Genomic DNA, 26,986 nt, shown 5'->3' on the forward strand with positions numbered 1-26,986 from the left:
TATAATCAGAGTAGTTTTATGAGCTCCAGCTCTCTTACTCCACTCTTTCCATAGGAGCCCCAGAAAATCCTAAAATGACTAGTGACAAGATATGAAAGGGTTTGAGATTTTACCTTAGTTGCAAGCTAACTGTTTAGCCTGTCACAATTTTATGGTTGCTGGCAGAAAACATGAAGCTCCTAGGCCAGAGACATAGGACTTTATTACTTACAGCAAAGCAGGAAGATTGAACTTCACGTTCACATGGGTACTTTTTTCTTTCCCGCTCCCCTGGTGTTGGTGTAGGCCAATGTTTATAATGGCCTACAAGAAAACCTGCCCAACTTTTGTGCTGGAGAGAGACTTGATCTCCATCTTCCAAGGCTGTTCACTATAGAAATATCTTTGAAAAGATGGTCTGGAACAAAAGCTGTCATTGTGTATTTTTATGAATGTGCAGTAAAGAGTCTACTTTGCAGATCTGAGTTAGCTATCCTTAGAAAGTCCTGCTTGCTTGCAAGGTGGACCCTTGGCTGGCATCTAGGGACATGAACGGTAAGCAGTTCTCTACACTGACATAAAATTATCTGTACATTATAAGAGTAGCTCACTGAAACTAGATTGTAAAAACTGAGCACCCGTTTTCTTTCTGGGAGTCTGGGATTTTGGTACGTGTGTGGCAGAAGCTGCCACCTGACCAGCTCTCAATAAAAACCCAGGACAATGTGTCTCTAATGAGCTGCCCTGTTTCACAGTCACATTTCACACATTTTGTCACTACTAGTTTCTGGAGTAATTGACTCCTGTGTGACTCTTCTGGGAGAGGATTCTTGGAAGCGTGTGTCTGGTTTCCTCTGGACTTTGTCCTATGTTTCACTTTCCTTTGCTGATTTGCCTTCTATCCTTTCACTGTAATTTGCCTTCTATCCTTTCACTGTAATAATATATATATAATATATATATATAATATATATGATATATAATATAATATATTATGATATAATATAATATATTATATTATACTAATATAATGCAAGATTATGTTAATATAATATAAGATTATATTAATCTTATATTAAAGATTAATATAAGACCCAACCTTATTTTACTATAAGACCTGGTCTTATAATTAATATAATATGATATGATATGATATAATATAATATAATACTGGGTTCTATATTAATGTTTGCTCCAAAAGACACATTAGAGCTGATTATTTGGCTAGGTCTTATTTTCGGGGAAACAGGGTATGTTATAGCTGTGAATACAACCATTTGCTGTGTCCTGTGAGTCGTCCTAGTGAATCACTGAATCTGAGGGTGGTCTGGGTGATCCCAACACAACAAGAAATGAAGAAATGCAAGAGAGCTATGAAGAATTATGTTGCAACTGCATTTTCTTGAGAATCGTGGTGCTCATGCATTGCCTGACATGCTTGTGTACTATCCTGCTGTAGCAACTCTTCCTGACCTCCACTCTCCTAAGCCTCTAATTCAGGCACCACAGGTGTAGGCAAAGATGACTTTGGTGAAGTTCACCCTAAGTGAGTCTCCGTGACACTTCACTGCTCTTCTCAGGTACCCCAAACCTTAAACTACACCCTCATCCTCTCTCCATGCAATAGGACCTTCCATGTTTCCGAAGATTGGGATTTTCCTATATATCTCTTATTATTATAATGTATTTGTCTCATATCAGGTAAATAAAACTCTACTACCTGCAGGGGTCAGCCAGATATTTGATAAATGAATCTGAATTAATGCATTTATACATTCTGAGATGCATCACTTTACAAGTAACTAGATCAGTTCAACTCAACAAACATGGATTGTGTATCATTTATGAGCCTGTCGTTATTGACGAAATGAACAATGCTTTTTAGTCTAAGTTTAAAAGAAATGGCATCACATGCTAAAAAGGCCACATGACTTAGTAATATGGTTGTTTGCCTGGAAATTAGACAAACTGGGTTCTAGGTCCTGAGTGACTTTGGGCAAATTACTTCAAATTTCCCAGTTTCAATAGTCACCTTCGTAAAATGAGAAAAATTGGGCTAGAAGTTTCCTAAAGTCCATTTCAGATACAAAATCTTATTCAACAGTAGAGTTTTTTTCTCACTCGTTACAATAATAATAATATAATAATAATAAATACCTATTCTTTAGCATGTATTATGTGTCAGGCATTATCATGAATACAATATTAACAATACCAGCTATAGCAAATATTTAATCACTGCTTACTATGAGTTCGACACTACAGTGTGTGCTTTACATTGTTTCACAGACTTCTCATAAAAGCCTGCGGAATAGCTTATTAATCTAATACAAAAATTAGAAAATTAAGACTCAGAATTAATTTGTCAAAGTCACAGAGGTACCGAGTGGATATGATATAAAGCACAGTCTTTTTAATCCCAAATTATTTCTTCTGATGGTGTACCTACCTCCAAGTAGAGAATTGAGACTCTAAAACATGTGTTATCACTACCACAAAATAATACAGGAAATGATGACCCCAAATGTTCCTCAGCTTGCCAGTATTATTCTCTACTGATATGCATCCATTTACTCATTCATCCATTTATACATGTTTATTAGATACCAAATTTTTGAAGTCACTGTGTTAGGTGAATATATGGAGTAACTTACATGTAATTCAGTTTGTTTGGTGGTACAAATAAGGTCAGATGGAATGTCACAAATATAGTAGCTGTATTTGTTTGAGCTGCCATAAAAAAGTAACACAGACTAGGTGACTTAAACCCAGAAATATATTTTCTCACAGTTCTGGAGGCTGGAAGTCCAAGATCAATGTGTTGGCAGGTTTGGTTTCTTCTGAAGGCCTCTCTCCTTGGTTTGTTGATGGCCTTATTCTCCATGTATCTGCTCATTGTTTTCCCTCTGTACATTTATGTGTCCTAATTTCCTCTTCTTATAAGAATACCAGTCATACTGCAGTAAGGCCTACCCTAATGACCTCATTTTACCTGTTTAAGGACACTATCTCCAATATAATCACATTCTGAGGTATTGGGGTTAGGATTTGAGAGTTGTATCTCTGAAGACTTAGCTTAATCATTGTTCACCCTACTCCAAGCTAGAGTTTTTTTTTTTATATTTGTTAATTGTTTAACACTAGGTTCTAATAAATTGTTGTTCCTTCCCTTATAATAAACCTTTCTCAATTACTTTAAAAAAACATTTGCATTGTGTTAGGATATTTACATAAAAATACTTATAACTTAAGAGATGGAAGACAGAAGGGGACCATTATAAAATCAGATTGAAACTATAATTTGGAAACTTATTGTTTTAGAAAATAGAAGAGTTTCACTATTAAGAGAGTATTTTTTAATCACATTAGCAAAGAGTGGAATATTTCCCAATAGCAATCACATTATACTAGAGAATGTGTTTTACCATTGTTATTAGTAAAATAACTGCATTAAATCATAGGGCCATTGTGTCTCTAAAAGAGTAATGTACTTTGTAGAATTTTTTCTTCATTATTTTAGAAGCTATATTAAACATTCAATTTCTATTCCAATGGTCTGTTGTGCTCTTTCCTTGAATTAATTCACTTCCAGTGTAACGATTTTTATTTATTTATTTATTTTTGTAAAGAAATCGTTTAGCTCCTAAAAGTCACAGGTGAGAAGCAGGATATCCCACACTAAAACACACAATTTTGTGATATTTTAGCAATTATGTAGAATTATGTCAGCACATTAAGAATACAAATATCCTGGATATTCTATATAAAGGTAAAATTTCAAACTATTACTTTTCTCATTCAATGTTATTATTAAATCCCTAATTATTTTCCTGTCATAATTTAGGTTAAATTATTTTATAGTCTCCAGCGCCCTCAAAATATGAATACAGTAATTTACCAATAAATATTATTCATTTTATTATTTAAGTATTTTGATTCACTAGTGTTAGTAAACTAAGGATTATCATTGAAACATAGAATTTAGTTTATAGGCCTAACAAAGTTAAAACATTCAGTATGAAAAATTGACTACCGAAACTCATTTTGATTTACTCTCTAGGAATCACAGGATGAAATTAGTGACAGTTTTGGAAGAGCTGTTTGTTCATGTTTCAGGCTATCCAGACTTAGTTTTGTATACTTTGAGAAACTACATAAAACAATAATGTGAAAAACTACATGTAAATAAACATACACATATTAATTAGATGCATAATTACTTAGGCAATAAATCACTAAACTTTGATCCCAAACAATTGAACTCCAAATATCAACAGACCTGTATAGTGAGCTGACAAATATGACTTCATATGTATAAGAATTTAAAATATGAGAAAGATTGATTATTCAATCTTTCCGTGAATAAAATGTAAATGCTTTTAATATGAAAGTATCATACATGATGATTATTTAGGAAAAAATGGATTTTAAATTCATACCACATACCTCAATAAATTCTGCAGAGTTTATAGAAAAAAATGTAAAAAAATAAAAGTATAATAGAATTAAAAACAGTTTTAGAAAGTATGAGTATCTTCTGGGATTTGGGAAGGCCTAAGTAGCAGATATAAAAACCATAAAGGTAAAAAAATTGATGTATACAATCATACAAAATTTAAGTTTTTAAAAGCAGTATTGCGTTCAATAAAATAAGGAGATAAGGCAAAATTTTGAAAACGTTATTTCTATCTACATATAATACGTATAGAAAATAGTAATTTTAATATAAATATATAAGCTCAAAGACTACCAACTTAATCTAAGTACACAGCATATATGAATGAGGTATTTAAAAAAGAAAATATACAAGTCACAATTAATAGTTTTTTCTATCTATTGAAAAAATACAAATAAATTACTGCTTTCTTTAAGAAAACTGTATGTAGAGTAAAATTTGTCTCCACCTAAATACATACTTCTTGTATATCTAGTCTTGGACAGTTTGAAAATCATGCTTTCATTAATAGAAATAAGAAATTTAAGAAGAGAAGAGTTGTGGAAAAAAGATTTATTATGTTTTGTTTATGCTAAGATTAAGAAAGAAAGGAATATATAGTGGATATTGTCAGATTGGTGGTTAGAGATTTAAGGCTGGAAATAAGGAGGTATTTGAAGGCTTCTGATATATACGAGTGAGTTAAAAAGATGTATATACAGCTGGAATAGGGTAATTGAGGAAAAACATATGAGCCACTGGTAGTATACTGGAGACTTTAGTACATGGGTATTTAGAGAAGTAAAGAGTGAGGAAGTTGTCAAGATGTTGAGAAAGAACCAAGAAGCTAAGGCTGGGATGGTGTTACTAAGAAATATGGAGTAGCCCTCAGCTTCAAATATTAACATAGTACAAGAGGATATTGGTTATTAATCCATTTCTTTGATAAATTTGGTAAAAGCTATAGTAGAAGGTGTTTTAGAAGAATTGCTGTCACAGAGACTGGCTTTTATTTTCCTAGAAGCACAAAGTCCATTTCCCAACCTCCTTGCAATCTTCATAGTATCATATGCCTAGTTCTTCATAATAGAGCAAAAGTTACGGGGCGAACACAGTTAACAGCTGGTATATCTAGTCCACATACTGCCTGTTTTTCCCCCTCTGCCCCTTCTACCAAAACTCAGCTGGGTAATAATAAGATATCTGAAGGTGGAGAAATCGCAACATAGAATGAGCTTGTACCCTTGAATCAATGCTTGGAGAACTATCAAGAGAGCAACAGGACCAGGAATATCAATCTGCATTTGTTTTTCCATACATGACACAAAAAAATTGTTTTGCATCCCTGAGATTCGGGGATTTATTTGTTAACAATAGCATAGCATAGCATAACCTAGATAGATTTTAATATCGAGAAAAACTCACTGGATCTTGAAAGTATGGCATCGAAAACCAGTGAGAGAACAGTTACTATACAGGTAGCACAGTTCAGATTACAAAGGACTAAGTCACGTGTGCTTTATGAAGGTGGATTAAGGAAACAGAAGTGATTAAAGTAGAAACGTATTATTTTAAAATCTGGATTTGAAAGAAGAGAGATAATTTGAAAACTTGGTAGGGAGCAAGGGAATTCAAAAGGAATGGCAGCAGCCTGGATATAGTGAATGTAATATGCTAGTCTTTATAATTGAGAGTAATGCAGTACCATAAACCTAGGGGTTCTATGGCTGTTTGACGAATACATGAAAATAAATAAAATAACTAAAAGGAAATTTGTTTAATTTTTTTTTTGGATAACTGTTATCCAAATGGTAAAACAATTAAGAAAAAAGAAGAGTGAACTGAAATTCAAAAGAGTGATAAAGATGAGGAATGCCACTGAATTTGAAAAACAAAAAAAAGAAGTTGTTAGTACATGTTTTCACAATAAGGATCTAGACCAGGAGCAGTATGGGGAGCAAAGAGCATGTTGGTCCTCTCTGTCAGTTCCGTAAACAGAAAAAAAATAGGAGAACAGTAAATTGTTTCAGAGTTGGTTCCAAGGATAAATAATGTTATCAGGATATGGCAGGTTTTGACACGTGAAAAGATGAAAAGAGTTTTTTATGTAAAAGATCAAATATCCTGGAAGGATTGGTTTACAATGGACTTTCAAACAGCAAGTAGAAGCTGTCAAATTTCAGGCTGAGTTGAATAGGGATGATAATACAGGGGAACATAATGTGCGATTTATAAAAAGGATGTCTTACTGTGAGCTTTCCCTTACTCTTCCGTCTTTCCTGTTGCCATTCACTTTTGTCACCTTGTTCTGTCTGAATAACTATGGGGGAAAGGAAAACAAGAAAAGACTGGTGTTAACCTTGTTTTTTAAACATTATACAGCATTATCTTTGAGAAGATGACTTGATCTCTTTTCCTTAGTTTCTTCTTTTGAAAAACTTATCACTTTACTGATTGACACCTAGCACTACTGTAATTTAAATATCTTACTGAATTATTTGAACTAAATGTCCAGTATCAAAACATATACTGTAAAATTTATTTTGAAAAGTAGAACATCTTCTCAACCATGTGGGATTAAGCAATATAAGTGTCATGATCTATAAACCTGGTGAGGAAAAAAACAATTTAACTTTCCTTCTAGGAAAGATTTGCGAATATATAGAGGCATAACTGTGACTACACCATAGGAAAGAGTCAATGCCAGTAGTGTGGGGAGAAAGCCAAATACCCATGTCTATTGAATTCACTACCCTTTAATTCTTACCAATATAACTTTTCCAAGGAATAATAAATGAAATGTATTCATGAAAGGATTAAGTAGACTTCCTTATAAATAATCTGAGGAAAGTGAAGCCCAGTATTTCTGGCCCCATGTATAGGGACAACAGGAAAACTAAACCTGATAATGGAGAACTAAGACTAAATTGACAAGCTTGAACTTATTCTATAAGGCCAAAATCAGTGCTCTTCTCAGAAAACCTCATGAATGAATAATTGTTAGTCTTCTAAGTTATTGCTGTTCTATAGGTAGAAAAAATGTTGAGTAGTTTCAAACTTATATTTCTAGGGCTTCAAAGCGGGATAGAAGAAACTACTAGGATGTGACACTGAGCAAATAGGCATAAAATGCAGAATGATTAAGATTACCACCAATAGTGATACATTGTTATTAGCATGTACTCTTGATATGATGTGATGAAAACAACACCTTCAATGTTTCTTTCCTCCCTGAAACACATAACCCCAATCTAATCATGATATATGTGGCAAATGAATCCCAACTGAGGAACTGAGGCACATTCTACAAAATACCTGATATATATATATATATATATATATATATATATATATATATATATACACATATATATATATATATGTGTATATATATATATATATATATATATATATACACACACACACACACACACAATATCAAGGTCATCAAAAATAAGGACAGTCTGAAAAATTGTCACAGCAAGCATTAACCTACTGAGAATGACTACTAAATTTAATGTAGTAATCTGAATAGGATCTTGGAAAGCATCCTGGAACAGAAAACGGACACTACGTAAAAACTAAGAGAATTTGAATGAAGTAGGATGTTAGTTCATCTTAATATATCAATATTAGTCCATTAATTGCAACAAATGTACCATTCTAAAGAAAGATATTAACAGGAGAAACTAGGTGCAGGGCATATCGACTTTCTGTATAACCTTCTCAATTTTTTTGTAAATCTAAAATATAACACTTAAATCCAGTTCTTAAAATACAGTGCTTTAGAAAAGGTACACAAGATCTGACAACTAAGTTCATGAATTGTAGCGACGATGTGGCTAACCTTTTTTGATATCAGAGGGATTAGTCATTATGAATTTGTACCAACTGGACAAACAGTTAACCAAGTTTACTATTTGGAAGTGCTGAAAAGGCTGCTAGAAAAAGACGAAAATGACCTGAACTTTTCACCAACAATTCATGGCTCTTGCATCACAACAATGCATCAGCTCACACGGCACTGACTGTGAGGGAGTTTTTAGCCAGTAAACAAATAACTGTATTGGAATACCCTCCCTACTCACCTGATCTGGCCCCCAGTGACTTCTTTCTTTACCCGAAGATAAAGGGAATATTGAAAGGAAGACATTTTGATGACTTTCAGGACATCAAGGGTTATACGACAGCACTGATGGTCATTCCAGAAAAAGAGTTCCAACATTGCTTTGAAAGTTGGACTAGGCACTGGCATCAGTGCATAGCTTCCCAAGGTGACCGTAGTGATATTCAGCAATGAGATATGTAGCACTTTTTCTAGAATGAGTTCACCAACTTAATTGTCACATGTTTGTATGTATAGGCGAACCAAGTGTCCTCAGCTGACCTGAGGAGGAAAAGAAGAGATAAAACTTCATCTGCACATGACCTAACTTTCTTGATTCTGCTCTGGCGTCCCTTTCACTGTTTTCTTGAGGTCTTGTTTCTTCTCATACAGGCCATGTCTTTCAAGTCTATGTTTGGGTTCTTTTTTCTTTGAGTAATGTAAGGAATCATAAATCATGCCAAAGCTAGTTGTCTTACCCCAACCAAAATGGGTCTGAATCCAAATGCAAAGATGACATCTGGGGTGGTCTTGTATATTTTGGCTAGTTTTTCCTGAATTTCTGTCTTAGATACTGTTGCTTTCCCAGGGCGAAGGGCATCGATGACCATTTATTTCTGTTGAAGTAGTCTATTGGTCATGAATTTCCTGAGCCAGATAGTTACTGGGTTGGTCATTATGGCAGCTGATCCTCAAGCAGCCAGGGAGGAAGTAAATGTAAGGCATTCTCATGAATGCAAAAAACCCAAGAAAGGAATTGGGATTGAAAAATTTTAGAGCTGGAGGAGACATTAAAAGGCAAGTCTGATCCATGAATGCTTTCTGTGATTTTGACAAACTGTGTAATTACTCCAGAGAAAATGACTGGGGGGAGGGGAGGACACTTTTTTGAGTCAGTTACTTGCTCCTCCTCTAGTTTTCCCATAGTTCCCTCATTCAGTATCATAATTCCCACTTAAGACTGCCACCTTACTGCTCCCTGGGTATTGTGTGCCCTCAGGATATCTGTTACACACATCCACTTCTCCTGCCTTCTTGGCCTGCTTTTCTCTCCCTAAGCAATTTGTCTTCTATAAGTGTCATTAAATATGTTCATTTTATTTCCTATTCCCTAGAATTTTGTTCTGGAGTTAAAGTAGTATTTTGCAAAGATGTTAATTAACACTGGTTTATTATGTCTATAACCACAATTACATATACCACATTTACATTTTGTATTAATACTTGCAAGTCATAAATCCTAGAAAATGCCTTTCCCCAAGATTATGGGGTATGAGGCTAGAATTTGAGGAATGACAGACAGTTTGGGAAAAAAAAGTAAAAAAAAGCAACTATGCAGTGTGAACATGAAGCAAAGACTGAAATCAGCAAAGACTGAACTAAGCATTCCCTGAGAGACAATGAAGATTCCCTTCCTAGTGATTAGGAAACCATAACTAAAAAGTTGCAGTAAAATACGGCATTCAGACTCACAGGTGCCATAATAGGCACCTAATTAAATATTTTAAGTTTCTTGTACTCATGGTGGCTTTTGCTCTAGGATATCTTAAAGGCACAATTAAGTCAATGATAGAAAAACCTAATTCTGAAAAAAATTCTGGTTGGGAGAAGTTTAGAATTATTCATGTCAAGCACAATTATTCACATAAATTAATTATAATTATTTATTAATTTATACAATATAAACATAATTTATCATATTTATAATAATTATTTACTCATTCACTATCAAGAGCTTTACATCCATCATTCTCTACTTTCTATTCTTCAAAAATAACTCATCCATCCCTGCCTCAGGGCTTTTGTACTTGCTATTTTCTCTCTCAAGTGTTTCTCACTAGGTTTTTGCATGGTTAATTAATCTTCTCATGGATGCCTCTCCCTACGATCATTCTGTCCAACTATCTTTGGTGCAGGTAATCTATAAGAAGTTATCTCAAGATGCAAGAGTGATGGAGCATGGAGAGTGAGAGACGAAAGGTAGGGGAGCCAATTAAAAGTATGTTATGTGTTGATTATGACTATTGGAAACAGATTTAAACCTGCTCTGACACTCCTCTCCAAGGAAATATCTAGATTGTGCTTTGGAATCGTCCCATCAAAGGAAAGAAACTGGACTGTGGCACTGATCCATCAATCCTGTCTCTTGTCTTAGGAATGTTAACTTCTCTCTTTTTCCTGCACTTCTAGCTTCTCTGCACATGGGCCCAATGAAGTTCAATGGCTTCTAAGGCAGCTCTCAGGAGAACATACAGAGAGATAGATAGGCAATTAGATTCAATGGGATGCTAACAAGGGCTCAGTCTACTGGAGCTGCAGCAGAGGGGACTGGTGCAGGCCATAAAAGCACAAGCTACATGAATATAGTCAAACCATTCAATGAATCAATTGCTTTTCACTTATGGTGTTTTATTTCTTTTACTGCCTTACCACTTTCTGAAATTATTTATTTACTGTTAACAATCCAGCTTCTCCAACTCAAAGGCAAGCTTGGTGAAAACCAGGACATCATTCTGTCTTGCTGATTACTCTCTGCCCACAACCTAGAACACTGCTTAACACATAAGAGACACTCACTATGCATTAGTTGACACATTTAATGAATGACTATTCATAAAAGAAAAGAAATGGGAAAAGCTCCAGGCAAAATTCTAACAAATTTAATGCCATGAGTATTGCCTAAATCATAATCTAAATACCTTAGCCTGACAACCAAGCCTCCACAACAGCACATCAAAATGTATTTCCAATCTAATGAAGACCTTCTACACTTTAGCCTTTCAAACTAATCACTGTTATTTAATAATTTTCTCCTTCTGAGAATTTGCTGATGCTATCGCTTCTCTCTAGTATTATTTCACGCTGATTTTTTCTCTTTAAAAATTCACCAATTCTTAAAAGTCCATCTCAAGTGCACTCCCTGTGGAAAGGCCACCTCACTACCTAGTGTTACTTTATCAGTCCCTTGGGTTTCCATAACATATTCATCTGCTTTCCTTTCCTTTCCTTTCCTTTCCTTTCCTTTCCTTTCCTTTCCTTTCCTTTCCTTTCCTTTCTTTTCCTTTATTTTCCTTTCCTTTCCTTTCCTTTCTCATTCTGCCTTGCTTATAAATCTGTGTCTATGCCAGATAGACTCTTAAAGGCAGGAACATGGCCATACCACTTAAATCCTTTCTGAAAGAAGATGGGTAATAAGTAATTATTATTCACCTTTGTATCTCACTTCCATTTGCCTAGTCTAATGAAGGGCCTCTGTAAATGTTAATTGTTCTAATGATTTAAGTCTAGATACTTGAAAGAAAGTCCAAAAGAGCAACAGAGGGTGCATAGCCGAAAGTTACAAGTAATAACCAAGTGCCAGCAGCTTTTCAGAGTAAATTATCTGTCAATCTCTATTTCTGTTGAGCATATCTCATTTCTATTTTTCCCTGGTGTTTACTTTTCAAACCATATCAAATGCCACAGTCTTGGGATGGGGTTGAATGTTCTCTATTCGAATAATTTAATGGGTACCTTAAAGAGTAGAATGCCATTTCTTCCATTGGAATTGAAATCTTTTGAGTAAGCAAATAGCTAATGGCGTGTCTAAATGACCATTGTTATTTTGTGGCCTTTTTCTTTTCCAAAATTGAGATAGCTGTCTCACTAAGTTTTAGCTCTACAGTTTGCAATTTGCAGTTAACTTATTAGTGAGGGATTTAGTTGTAAGGAAATTAAATATTGAATGTTCAGTTTGGGGGTGATCTAATAGAGCTGGTGTATTGTGGTGGTTCTTAATAAAGACATTAGATTTGATAGAGTTTTCTCCAGCTATTGGTGTTACGTATCAGAATAGTACTGACTTGTCTTACTCCACAATTATGTTTTTATCCACTTTCAAATAATCTTTTTTTAAAAATTATTAAGTTTATTAATTCCTTTCCCTTAATGAAGTTTGACTTTTAAGCATTCAAATATGCACTCTTATCATATAATGAATTCCTGATAGCTGAAGACAATGATGAGTGCCTAGGTCCCTGACTCTAATTATTTTCTCCAAAAATAGAGAACAACAAGGAGAGGGAGAAAGAAAAAAAATAACACTACAGAAAAAACTCCCCATAACTTCAAGACAAAAAATGCCTGAACACCAAATTACCTGAGAATAAAAACAGAAAAAACGCCAAGTGGCATATGATCTGTAATGCTCCCTCCCATGGGAGTCCGAGGTGAGCAAAGGCAGATTGAGAAAAATGTGGGGGGTGGAGAAGAAAAGAGTAATCAATAGGGCCTATGTCTGATCCAAAACCATAATCACAAAGACTAATTCATCCTTAGTATAAAAATACTACAAAAAGTGTTAAGGAAGACAAGAGAATCGATAACAGCGAGATAATTAATAGTATATGCCAACTGAATGAAATATTGTAGCTTCTGGAGGAAAAAAGAAGATGGAAAAGGATAATTAAAGGCACCTTTTGCAACTAAGTGGTTAAGAGAAAAGAGATAACACGTGAAAATGTATGGTCATGAAACACAAAAGACAACCAAAATTTTAAAAGATACAACTTGTCCACTTGTTCATCCATCATAATAACTGAAAACAACAAAAAATCCACTAAAGGACCTTGATTTTGCTATCTCTACAGAGGAGAGTTATGATATAGGAATTTTAAAAGTCCCACCCATAAGAGAAAATTTATCAAGAGATACTAAATAAATTAATCAGAAAACAAAAATTTAAATTGCATCAACTGAGGAAAGTTCCTGCTAGAAAAACAAATAAACAGATAAACAAAAAACAACCATAAAGCAGAAGAAACTTGTAAGAAAATTTCCAGAGAGAAATAAATATACAAAAAAAAAAAAAAAAAGTTAGCATATAAAAAATATTTGAAATCAGAAATTAAAATACTAAGGAAAAAATGGTAAAAAGGTAGGAAAACATTAAACTAGCACTGATTAAACACAAGAAAGAATGGGGAAAAAAAATAACAGAATTTTCTCAGAAATGAAAATGAAATAAAGAAGGAAAAAGGGTCAGAAAGCAAGTAATGAAAATGGAAAGCAGTCAAAGAAAACACAACATTTGTTTTGTTGTCAACTCTGAAGAAAAAAAATAATAGGGAAAAAACTGAGTATTTAAAACTTGACTTCAAGAAAACTTTCCAAAATTAACAAAATGTTTTTTAAAATGTGTTTGAAAGGTCCATCATCTTCTTGAAAAAATAAACCCCAAACTACTCAGAGACATATCTTATAAAATTATTAGGTTAAAAAACATAAAATCCATAGTATTTCAAGCAAACAATGAAATGATTTTAAAAAGCAAAAGAAAAATAATTTAAAATCTCTAGGATTGATGAAAAACAGCATGAACCAATTGGCAGCAATTTGGCAGTGTTTTCTTTAACTCAATGAAATAATATCTGAACCAAGTATTTTATACATAACCAAATTGTTTTTCAAATGCCAAGGCTATTGAGAAAAAATTCAGGTTTCAAAATACATAGGAAATTCTGCATCCCCACACTCAGCTAAAAGTATCCACTAAAGGATAAGCTCATCCAATCAAAGAATGATTGACAAAAATCCGAAAGTGGGAAATATTATATATATATATATATATATATATATATATATATATAGAGAGAGAGAGAGAGAGAGAGAGAGAGAGACAGAGAGAGACAGAGAGACAGAGAGAGAGAGAGAGAGACAGAGAGAGAGAGACAGAGAGAGAGAGAGAGACAGAGAGAGAGAGAGACAGAGAGAGAGACAGAGAGAGACAGAGAGAGAGAGAGAGACAGAGAGAGAGACAGAGAGAGACAGAGACAGAGAGACAGAGAGACAGAGACAGAGAAAGAGACAGAGAGAGAGAGCCCAAAGGAGGGATGAAGGTGGAATTTATCTTGGAGAATTTTAGCAACAAAATAAATATGAGATAATGACTTATAACTCATAAAATAAACAAATCCATTATTCCAAACTGATGTCACTAATAGAATAAGTACATGAATGTATAGATATAAGAATAAATAAATAATTAGTAGGAACAATTATTCCTTATAGTAGACTTCCAATTAATAAATGTAGAAAAGTTGATGGACATAGAAAACCACCATTAGAAAGTCACTCCAGTAATAATTTTCTAGGCAAAAATCATAGATAAAACCTATGATTAGTGAGTAAGATAGGATGAAAACAGGATATTTAGATAGTCTTTGAAGTATCTCCAATAACATATGTATTAAACACAAAGGAAAATAGTAACTTTATAGTGGAGAATCCTGGTAGATACCACCTAAAACAAGATATCAAAGTTAACCTCCCCTATTATAGGATGCAACATCATCAAGTATCTCTTGAAAGAATGACTGGAGAAAAAAAAGCCATATACCTTCTTTGATATTTGTTCTAACAATGCGTAATTTCAACCTAATCATTTGGTAATGTAATTATGGAATTTTGCTTAGTACCCTCAAAAAATTATTAACCTAAATGAATAAAGTTTTAAGTTCTATCAAATGGTTTATAGGCATTTACCTAATTTGGTTATCAATATGCTAGTAATTGAGAAAATAAAATATGTCAAGAAAACTGTTATATCGATAAACAGAGAAATGTTTTTGCCTAATACTTTAGAAATAGAGAAAAAAAAATGTTGGTTATTGAAACCACGCTATGGGGTGAGAACTATATATAATTTGTTATCCTTAGGCTTAAGTATACTGAAGTCTACACACGTGATATATTAACATATACTTAACATCAAAGTGATATTAATTTTCAATTATAATTCACAGAAAACTTCCCATACCAAACTTATGGGTGGGCATGAATAGCCTCTATTGAATTTCCAGGCAGCTTTATTTATCACATTCTCCAAGTTCAAATGATCTTTTCTTGTGTACCTATCTCTTTTTTCTTGTTCAGATTGAGAATGAGTACTTATTATCAAAGTCTACATTTACAGTCTTATATATAGCAAGAGTTTAACCTATTTTTGGTGTATGAGAATTAATCAGAGGAAGTCAGGAAAGACTGGAAACATAATTCTATACATATGCATAGGAAAGAAAACAAATGAGGACCTTTAAAAATGAAGTATTTCTAACCTGTAATAATTTAATTTTTTTTAGCCTTGAGGTTTTGTTTCATAAACAACTTAAAATTTGAAGTCTTTCTTTTGTATGTAAACAGTATATCTTATTCTGTTTTCTTTCTTTCTAACACAAGCAAAATGCTACACAGATTGTGAGTGATGCAAAAAACAAAGCCTAGAAGCATATTTACTTCCCTCTAAGCTATGGTTAATCACTAATTTCCTACCAATAGTGAGCAGAATATAAAAAAGTGCAACAGAGCAGATTGGCTTTCTGAGTGGCAGTGTGAGGACCTGAGTGAAGTGTTCTCCCCAAAAAATAATCAAAATACTGGCAAAAAACAAACCCCTAAAATTAACAATTTCAGACTTCTGGAAATTAACCAATGAAGTAAAATAAACTGAAAAACCAAAACTGTCTATTTAAGAAAAACCTATTGAACCTGTAAGAGAGCATTGTTTGTGGCATTTCAACTTGTGTCTATTCCCATACCCTTTCAATTTCCCCTCCTACTCCATCTCCATGGTACAGTAGCTCTAAAAAAAAAAAAAAAAAAATAGTCTCATAGCCAGTAGAGAGTACTAACCTCTTTTGGACCTCAATTATAAGACCTATCTTCTAATAACAGTGACTATTTCCACCAAACTCCATTTCCAAGGTATTTGACAGAACTCAGAGCTTGTCTCAGTAGGAGGAGGAAAAGGTCTATGCCTGGGGCATTACTAAAAACTGGCAATCACAGCAACATCACAGCCACCCAAGGCTGTGACTTCAGTTGTAAACAAGAACCCAGCACTATACCAAAAATACTAAAAGAAAGTAGTAACGAAGTAGTTGATCACAGGGGACTTTAAAAAGTTTTGACATGTTCCTGGAGATCTAAAAGGCTGCATACATGTGGAAGGCTGTATACATTTCCAGGATAGAACTGGGTTAGGAAAAGACCACAGTCATTCACCTCTAACTGACCTTAAAGCCATACCAAGGCAGGAAGTTAAAGCTAAGCCTTTCTTTATAAACTGCCTAAAGTTCAAAGATGTACCTTCTTACAGAGATCTCCTTTGCAAAAGATGGAAGGCAAGGCTTTTAAGACAATTTCCTGACCCATCAATGCCTGACTCACTAAATTATAGTGACTCAGGTGAGCTCTATAAAGCCTGGCTTAAATATATATGTATATGTATCTATAAGCTAGCAAAGAACTACTGTGTTTCCCTGAAAATAAGACCTAACTGGAAAATAAGTCCTAGCATGATTTTTCAAGATGTTATCCTCTGAACATAAGCCCTAATGCGTCTTTTGAAGCAAAAATTAATATAAGATCCAGTCTTATTTTTGGGGAAACACGGTATGAACTGCATTCAGAGAATGCAGAATATATAGAATTCATTCAGAAGAGTGGTTAAACATATAGAAGCAACAAAAAAAATACAACAAAGGTAAATATTGAGTGAAGATTTATCTAAAAACAAATCTTGGAGGAAAATTCCAATCCTGAATTCCTCTTCAGGATTCTACTCTGATACTAGAGTAGTTAAAACATATTACCAAACATGTAAAATTTTCCACAAAAATGAGATATCCTGTGTTTCATACACAGAAAAAAAAAAAAAAAAAAAGCCAACAGAAATTGTCTCCCAAATAGTCCCAAATATAAAACTCTATCAACTATATTTTTAAAATGGGAAAATTTTAAGATATATAAATTATACTTCAATAAAACTATTATGATTATAGTATAACATATACATTCAGGCGTTGATATGAAACATACTTTACACCACCACCATTGCCTGGAATCACAACAATGCCTAAACTGAGGATAATGAATTATATATAATTTTCAAAGGCCCATGTCATAAAGAACATAGTAATTTAGGAAGTTTTATGTATGTTTTAGAAATTATAAATGGATGTACACCAATCATTTTTCTGCTACCATATAGGTGAGCATTTCCATTGATGCCACCTTTAACCTTGGTGATTTTATTGATTTTCTTAGAAAAGTGTAAATTAGAACCCTTAAACATTGAATATACACTTATAGTCTATAACACATAGATTAATCATCATTTTATATCTTTGGTTTCATTGTACATAATTGTTTATGTACATGAATGTGGAAAATTAATACACAGTTTTGATCCAGGTGTGCATTTTAAATCATGGTAGAAGGTGGACTTTTTGTAATGTAACATATCGGTGTTAAAATGTGCCAATCTATAAAATACTCTGAGTGAAACTGTGTCTCAACAGGATTACCAAACTTAAAGTTTGTGGACTTATATTTTCCTCTGATAAAAAATGCCATTCATTTTTTCAGTAAAATTTAAGAGTAGAACAATAAGAGAGAATGTAATGTGTTATAACCATATTGTGAGAAAATTCACGTTCTTTTTTTCACCTCTATCATGTAATCTGTGATTAGGGTATCTATTTATACTAATCAGAGAATTTGTTTAAAAGGCAATGCTGTTTACTGGGGTAAACATATGCCAACCTGTAAAGATATAATCATACTATATCCAACTAGTGTGTGAGATAATGTACTCATATAGTTGTTATTCATGAGTCACTTGGAGAAAGACATAAGTTCTATAAAGGAAATAAAGTCGTAAAGTTTCTTCTAAATTGTAAAATAAAAATTGAAGGCTGACCCTTGCATTTGAAAATATCAAAAATTATATAAGCCATCTTGGAATGAGATAAAATACCATAAATCTCCAGGAATACTGAGTAAGTATTTGGAAAATAGAGGCAGCAGCTTGCAAGATAACATTTTAATGGGTTTATAAAATCTCGTGTCCCTAAGGGACTTTTCTTTGCTCAAGAAAATGTCATGGAGATGTATGTCTCAGACAGTGTTGATGAACAGTAGAGTTATTCATAGTTTTCTTTATGCAGTTACTGTGGTCTGTATGTCAAACAGCCTGCATGTGTTTATGATGGTTTCCTGCCAATGAAGTCAGGCTGACTTAATATATAAGAACTTGTCTTACTTCTACAGTTTTCACACACCAACTCAGAAGGATGCTTAATGTAAAAGAATATTTATGCAGTTATTCAATTAAACTTTGTAAGAAAAAATTGTAGTCAAGGATTGAAGGTTAAATGTATAGGTATAATTCACTCATTAAGCTCCTCTCTTTCTGCTTGTCCTCTTGACAGAGTCAAGAAATTGAATTATGGGAACTAAAAGAAATAACGAATATGTTTATTTGAGTGGAAATGTGTTGATAATTCACCTTAAATTAGGTAAAATAGAAAATAAGAGAAGGGTACAGAGAAGTACACAATATAATTTAGTAGCTTTATGGCTTGAAATGTTTCCACAGAATATTATTTAAAAGACTTAGCTCCCTGATGTTTATAAGGAAAAAAATTAACCCAGTAACTTCATTGTTAAGACCTCTGGAATCTTAGACAAATTCAATTTTGAAACTTCTTTCTAACATTTATTAAGTGTATAAAAATTTAACATTTACTAAATTTATTTAAATTTCTCATTCTTATTTTTGCAATTAATAACATGATGGTGATAATGTCCTACCTGACATCATAGTTGGGTGGGTTAATAGAGACGTATGAAGTCATTGTAACAACACCTGACACATAGTGAGTTTTCCATAAATGGTTGCTATGATTATTATTAAGATAGTTAATAAGTGAAGCATTAAAATAAATGAGTTTTGCCTTAGTGACCTTCATTTCCCTTTTTATGACTTTTCCTGTCAGTTCCCTGCCCCTCAGTCCTTTCCTCTTGATTACTTCATATTCCTTTCAAGGATACTGATCTCATTACCCTGTAACCAATAAAACATTTCCAATATCCAAAAAATAAATTAAGAAAACAATCCCATTTACAATAGCAACAAAAAGTAATAACCACAACAACAACAAAAAGGAATAAATTTCCATGAAATATCTGATGTGAAAGATATGTACACTGAAACCTATAAAACTTTGATGAAAGAAATTAAGAAGACACAAATAAGTGAAAATATATGAGTGTTCATGGATTATAAGAGTTAATGTTGTTAAAATGTCCCTAATACTGAAAGTGACCTATAGATTCAATGCAATCTCTGTCAAAATTACAATGCCATTTTTTAAAGAAGTAGAAAAAAAAATCCTAAAATTCATATGGGATCACAAAAGACCCTAAATAGTCAAAACAATTCTGAGAAAGAAGAGCAAAGCTGGAGGCATCACATTTCCTGATTTCAAATTATTTCACAAAGCTATAGTAAACCAAACAGTATGGTATCATTATAAAAACATACATATTGACCAAAGGAACAAAATAAATAGCCCAGAAATAATCTCATGTGTATACAGTCAACTAATTTTTGACAAGGGTGCCAAGAATACAAAATCAGGAAAGGATAGCTACTTCAATACATAATGTTGGGAAAACTGTATATCCACATGTAAAAGAATGAAATTGGACCCATATCTTACACACTACACAAAAATCAACTCAAAATGGATAAATGACTTAAAGTTATGATTTGAAACCATAAAACATCCAGAAGAAAACAGCGAAAAAGCTCCTGGACGTTGGTCAACTATAAAACAACATGGATGAACCTAGCAGGCATTATTCTAAATAAAATAAGTGAATCAATGAAGGACAAATACTCCATGATTCCACCTACATGAGGAACCTAAAATAGTCAAACTCAAAAAAGCCAATAATAGAATGGTGGTTGCCAGGGATTGGGGCTGGGGGAAATGGGAGTTGCTAATCAACATGAATAAAATTTCATTTACACAAGTGAGATTTGTTATACAACATTGAGCTATGCATAACAATACTATATATATTATGCACTTAAAAATCCTTTAAGAAGATAAATCTCATTAAAAAATAATTAAATAAATACAATGCCAAAAAACATTTAAAATGTTTGGAAAAAATTACTGATGGCAATAAATAATTGCATACGGACAAGATAGAAGAGTGATTTGGAGACTTTAATCTAGGCATGCCACTAAAGTGCTAGCATTAACTAATTCTTAATCTTTAGCAAGTCATTTAACTATCTAATTCCCATTTCTTCATCTATAAATAGGATAGCAAAGGTGGATTATCTGAGACCTACTTTGTCATAAACTTGAGAGTTTATCACTATAGTTTTTTGTTTTTTTTTGTAAATATATGTACAACATAAGAATCAGAACAATTCATATAGTGAATATGTTTCTTTTATGATAAACGTTGACATTTTTAATAGTGTTACAAAATACTTTTTCTTTCTAGAAGGATATTTGTAGACCAAGATAGCTATCAATCTATGGCACAGTTTTAAAGCCAAGTGAGACACATCTTCTAAGATAGAGACACTGTAAAATACTGGTAGGTAAAAAAAATGTGACTTTTCAGTCAGCATAGGAAATACTGAGTGTTTAGTGATATGGGAGTCCTCTATCTGATCCCAGGAAAATCCTAGGATAAACAAATATAGATAGATAATACGTAGATACGTAGATAATAAGTGGCAATTATTAACTAATACTGTTAAAAACTGACTTCTCTTTAATTTATATAAATTTCAGTGATTTATGACATTGTAATATCTTACGTATAAAATTGATGTTGAGCCAGTAAGTTTTTTGTATTATGCTTCTGTAACAAATAACCTCATATTTTCAGTATCTTAATAAATAGCAAAGCCTATTTCTCACCTATATTGTATGTCTGATTCTATAGATTGGTTGTAGATCTGATTTGCAAATCAAGCAGTATGGATACTGTACATGCTGATTTTGTAGCACAGGAAAAGTACAAGGCAGATGGTAGAAACACAGTGACTCTTACTGCTTCTACTTGGAGGTTGTGTTTATACATCACACTGCTCATGGACTATGGGCCAAAGTAAATCATGTGGCTAAGCTTAACATCATTGAGTAAAAGAGGCATACTACTTCCTTAAGGGTAACTACAAAGGACATGGCGATATGTGGGTATGATCTTTTCAAATGAAAGGGGATTAATATTCAACAAATAATAACAATCTACCATGATTACTTTTTCCCAACTTGATATTCTTAAGGAGGCACAATTTCAATGGTATCCCATGTATTATTTCAGAGGGATAGATTTTTGTTTATTCACTTAAAAGATTTACATGTATAATACCTATTTACTTTGGAATTGTGCTAATGATGCTGATTTGATAATTGATTCAGATATTTGATGAAAAATTATAGTTCTATATTTAAACTACCGTGTTTCCCCGAAAATAAGACCGGGTCTTATATTAAGTTGTTCTCCAAAAGACACATTAGGGCTTATGTTCAGGGAATGTCATTCTGAAATATCTTCTAGGGCTTATTTTCCAGTTAGGTCTTATTTTAGGGGAAACATGGTATTTATATTTCAGGATATTTCTGACACACATTTGTTGTAATTAAAGAAATTTATTTATCCAGAATCTGAGGGTGCCTTGAATTTTGTACTCTTCAAGTTTTTTAAATGAAAGAAGTAGTGTTTCTTCTTGAGGGGGAGGAGTGGGGATTAGAAACAAAGGAGAATTTGACTCAATCTTTGTCTCATTGACTTAAAGAATAAAGTCTAAATAAGAGAAACTATGTTCTGAAAACATATGCTATGAGTAAGAAAGCAATACATCAAATTTTCATGAAAATTATTTTAATACAAATCAGAGTTAGTAATTTAGTTGATGTCTGTTCCCCCCCACCCCCACCCCAGGCAAGCTGACAGCATACACCAAGAATTGTAAATATAAGCCTTAATGTGTAAATTTCTAAGCAGAGCATGGCAAGGTAAATGAATAGACACCATTAATGTCAGTGGACGCCATGGAGTTAAATCCTTTTGTCATTTGCCTGAAAAATGAAGCCCTAAGCAAGTTTAGCAAATGGCATATTTTTCAAATGGCAAGTGATATAACAGTTTAGTCACGAACCTACTGCTCTTAGTGTTAATGTACTAATTAATTATACAAACTCTTTCCTGCCTAAAGTCATTTTCTAAACAGTTTCTAAGCCACAGCGTCTGGCATAATGAAAATCTAGGTTTTGGTTGGTCTCTTTACCCTGCTCTTTTGATAATGCTTAAAAATTGCATCCTGTATCAAATGATTTTCAAAATAACTCTTCAAAATTTATAACAGTTTTATTATTTGATAGTTCGTATTTTATGATAAAACAAAAATAAGCTGACTGAATGTGAAGAAAATTTACAACTGAGTGTTTTGGAAAGCCTAAGAAAATGTTGATTAAATTGAGTTATTTATTAGCTCTAGATCAGGGATCAGCAAACTCTGGCCTGCAGTCTATTTTTAATATAATGCTTCATTTGTTTATCTATTAGATAATATGCCTGCTACTTTCACGCTACAATAACAGAGTTGAAAGAAAATGAAAGGGGAAAAAAAAGAAAGAAGAGAAAAATAAGAAAGAAAAGAAAGGAAAGGAAAGTTTCCTTTTTTCTGTAGGGCAAAGATACCTGGACAAGTTGCTGGAGCTGAATCAAACAGCAATTCTGCATTTAGGAGTCATTTTTATTTCTCCCTAGATTCCTACCATCCCACAATATTGGAAATTCAGCCTTTTTAATGGGAAAAAGCGTCTACTCTTCCATTCATTATACATTGGCTTATCTCAATAAGAGACACATGGTTTGTCATCCATCCCTCTGTCCACATTTATCTTTGTTATAATCACAATATTTTGGTTTCTTTGACTTTGGGGTGACACAGAGTCTGAGATAAGATAGGATCTTCCATATGACTGGTTTGATAAATGTCTGCTATGAAGAACCAGATCTTCCCATATGCAAGTCCAAAGGTGAATTTGGAAGAAAAATAGTATTAAACTTGATTTTGGCGATCAGTCAAAACCAAGTTCTTCAATTCAGATCTACTAGTAATATTAAAAATAACTGATGTTTGATTTCTATTGAGTCTCAATCAAATTACTCAGTTGATGAAAATTTGGGGAGAACAAGGGTGGGAATAATCATCATTCTCTGACTCTTATACCAGCACTTTAACTCCAGCGCTCCTGGAGTTAACCAGAAATCTCCTGTGTCCCACCCTTGGCAAGGAAGAATTTTACTACCAAATGACCAATGCTTAGAAAACCCAATGTGTAAGGGAACAAAAATTTGTAAATGCAGAAAAGAGATATTTCTTTCCCTATAGCACACACTGCCCAACCCAGAAAACAGAATTTTATTTTATTTTATTTTATTTTATTTTATTTTATTTTATTTTATTTTATTTGTTTATTTATTTTTTAAATGGAAGCACTGAGAAGACAGCTACATCTCTCTAGTCTATCACTCTTATCCAGGTCAGAGGACTACTTTGTTTGGTCAGAAAGGGAAAATGACCATTATGAATGTACAGCCTAAGCCTTTCTTGTTTTTCTATTATTTGCTTTTCTGCAAATAGAAAAGGTTCTCTTACTCTCGCTTCCACAAGTTATACAAACCTGTATCAGGACCCAGAACAGGCCTAGATCCCTTCAGACTCTTTGGGGATCAAGAGCACACTGTGACTGACAAATGAAAAGAAGGTCAGGATTCTCTATGTGGCTGCATTAGAAACCCAATCTTCCGACTAATGAATTCCATACTGTAAATGCAAAGGATGGGAAGACAGGCCCAGTTTCATGCATCAGTGACTTATGCAGTTGTAAAGGGTTCCGTGATTAGGAGGACCCAGTGCTTGGTTTAATGTTCTGCTGCTATCAACGTGAATTTCTTATTTTTTTAAGCAAGAAATCCTGCATTTTCAACTTGCACAGGGCCCCACAAATTATGTCGCAAGTTATCCTGGGGAGGGGTATTAGAATTCATATTCTTTTGTCAAGTTCAACCAGAAATAAAGGTCATTTTGATTTGTTTGTTTTTCCCATGTGTGTATTCTGGTGGCTCTGTTAGTCAGTTGAAAAAGACTAATGTTTTGTTTGTTTGTTTGTTTGTTTTTGTATTTTTTTTAACCCTTACAGGAGGAGTTATCCATAAATCTCAAGTTAAGCAGTTCGCTCAAGCAGATCATCAAATGTCTATCCATGAATAGCTTTCCATAGACTCAAACTTGCATAATCACATGTCTTTAGACGTAAAACCTCAGCTCTGCTGTATAAGGTCATTCAAGGACTGTACTTCTTTTATTTTGTTACTGTGTCATTTCATGGGTTGTCCTTGACCCAATGCTTGAAACTGACATACTGCCATACATACATTTTTATCCATGGAATAGGATAAGAGAATGTCTAAGGCAAAAGGGTTCATTTTAAAAGAGATAACCTACAAATTGCACATGTAACTTTGGCCCAAGATACCATTTTCCCAACCTAATCATGACGTCATCACTAACTACTAGAAGGGAAAGCAGCCATGTTTCATGTGCCAAGTAAAATTAAGAGAAAGAGAGAGAGAGGAGGGGGGAAAAGAAAAGAGGAGAGGAGACGAGAGGGGAGGGGAGGGGAGGGGACGGGAGGGGAGGGGAGGGGAGGGGAGGGGAGGGGAGAGGAGAGGAGAAACCACAATGGAGTTACAAATAGTGCTATAATACCTAAGTGTTGAAGTACTTATTGTCGTTACCACATACATCTAAGAAGGTCCAAAATACATAAAGGATTTCTTATGTAAACTACCATAGTTAATTTTTGGCCAAATGAAACTGAAGTCCTTATCGTGACTTTTGGTCAAACTTGTTCAGCTGTGATGAGTTCATAAAACAACCTAATCAGACCAATCTCTTGTTTCTGTTCAGAACATAGCATATGCAGAAGATTCATGGCCAGTTTGATAGTAAGTTGTGATAATGTGACACTGGCCAAAAAGGATAAGAGAGATTTTAAACTCTCTAGAAATGTTCAGATCAATCCCATAGGTTTTATAGATACAAAGCAAAGCAGGGATACCTATTACAATATAGAACTTCAAGAAGTATATATTGTTTTTCTCTATTATCCGTAATATTGAGAACACATCATTCATATTATTGAATACAGCATAAACTAAGACATACTCTTGGCCCAGTGATTAACATTTATATTGGAGAATTATAATGAACTGGTTCAGAAAGTGTTTAAATTTTAAGGGTATCAGGCAACAAGCCTTCATTGGGTATAAGAAGAAAACAGTAACTTAAAGATGTAAAAGGCCTTTTATTAAGACATAAAAATAAAAGCAATGCAAGTAATCGAAAATAATGGGCTATAAACTAAATGCAGCGATTGACATCAGTGCTATCAATAGCTGTAATACAGTGTGAAATAAAAATAAAAATCACAACTTGGAAACATAAGACCACATTTCTCAGAAGTTACAAAATGAGAATAAACTCTCTTTAAAAGAGAAACCCCAGGTTCAGATGTTAGCTGACCTATATTTTCAACACACCTAATTTCTTTCTAACGATGGAAAATTTGATCTGTATCTGTGTCTATATGTAATAATATTCATCGAAAGTCAATGGTGCCAATTTCTCTATTGTGATACATATTGCTTTTTATTTTATTCTTATGTTTTCTATTTTTCTATATTGTTTGAATTTTGTATAATGAACATGTATTACTTTTACTGAAAAAATATCAATGATAACACTCAGCAAATACACCAAGATTTAAGTGTTTTATTCTAAACAATAGGAATTCAAAGAATATTCTTTTAACTTTTATTTTTAATAATTAAAATTAAATGTATTAAAATCATTAATCATGCTGTTATTAAAAACAAAAATATATTTAATGCATATAGGTGTTTAGGTACACCATATACTTTATACTTATCTCATTAAATAGTCATAATGACCCTCTACATTAGAATATTCTTATCCCCATTTTAGCAGTTAGAAAACTGAAGTTGAGAGAGATAAATATCTCCTCCAAAGTTGCATACAGATCAGATTAGAACATAGATATGCTTTATTTTGCCCTTGAGATTTTCACTTTGCATTTTCTGCTGAGTAAAGGGACCAATTAATTCAGTCAAACTGCAAATCCAGTTGTCTTCTCTGTACATAGCCTTAGGGTGGTGAAAGCTATTTTGATTTGTATCTCATTTCCAGTAAACAGAATTTCCTTTCTCTTTTATTCATGCTTAATGAGAATGTAGAATTAAAGGTGTTTGGGAGAAATACTGAGAAAGGATTTAAATGTTAGCATTAACTGACGTAGGTGAATAGATCATAAAAAACATCTAAGTGTGTTTTCATTTATAATGCCTAGAAAAATCAGCACTAGTAAGATTTCTGTGTAAAAGTTAAATATTGTCTTGTCTCATGTGGCATGTGTGGGGAATGATTATAGTTGAGGAATAAGAAATAATTTTAGTTCAAACCCTGTTTTCCAGATGGTTCCTATGCCTGATGAGATCAATTTTTCTGCAAAAGTTTCTTTATT

General features: G+C 33.3%; 1 long non-coding RNA gene and 1 pseudogene across 1 annotated transcript in view; one reads left to right on the top strand and one right to left on the bottom strand.

The window, feature by feature from the left end:
• The window catches only part of LOC141572800 (uncharacterized), a 631,723-nt gene that overhangs the window by 561,169 nt on the left and 43,568 nt on the right, over window positions 1-26,986 (top strand). The window lies entirely within an intron of this gene.
• On the bottom strand, window positions 8,844-9,196 carry LOC148755184 (small ribosomal subunit protein eS24 pseudogene; annotated as a pseudogene).

Source organism: Rhinolophus sinicus, chromosome 15, assembly GCF_057876585.1.
Source record: "Rhinolophus sinicus isolate RSI-liver-muscle chromosome 15, RSI-T2T, whole genome shotgun sequence".
NCBI classification, from domain to species: Eukaryota; Metazoa; Chordata; class Mammalia; order Chiroptera; family Rhinolophidae; genus Rhinolophus; species Rhinolophus sinicus.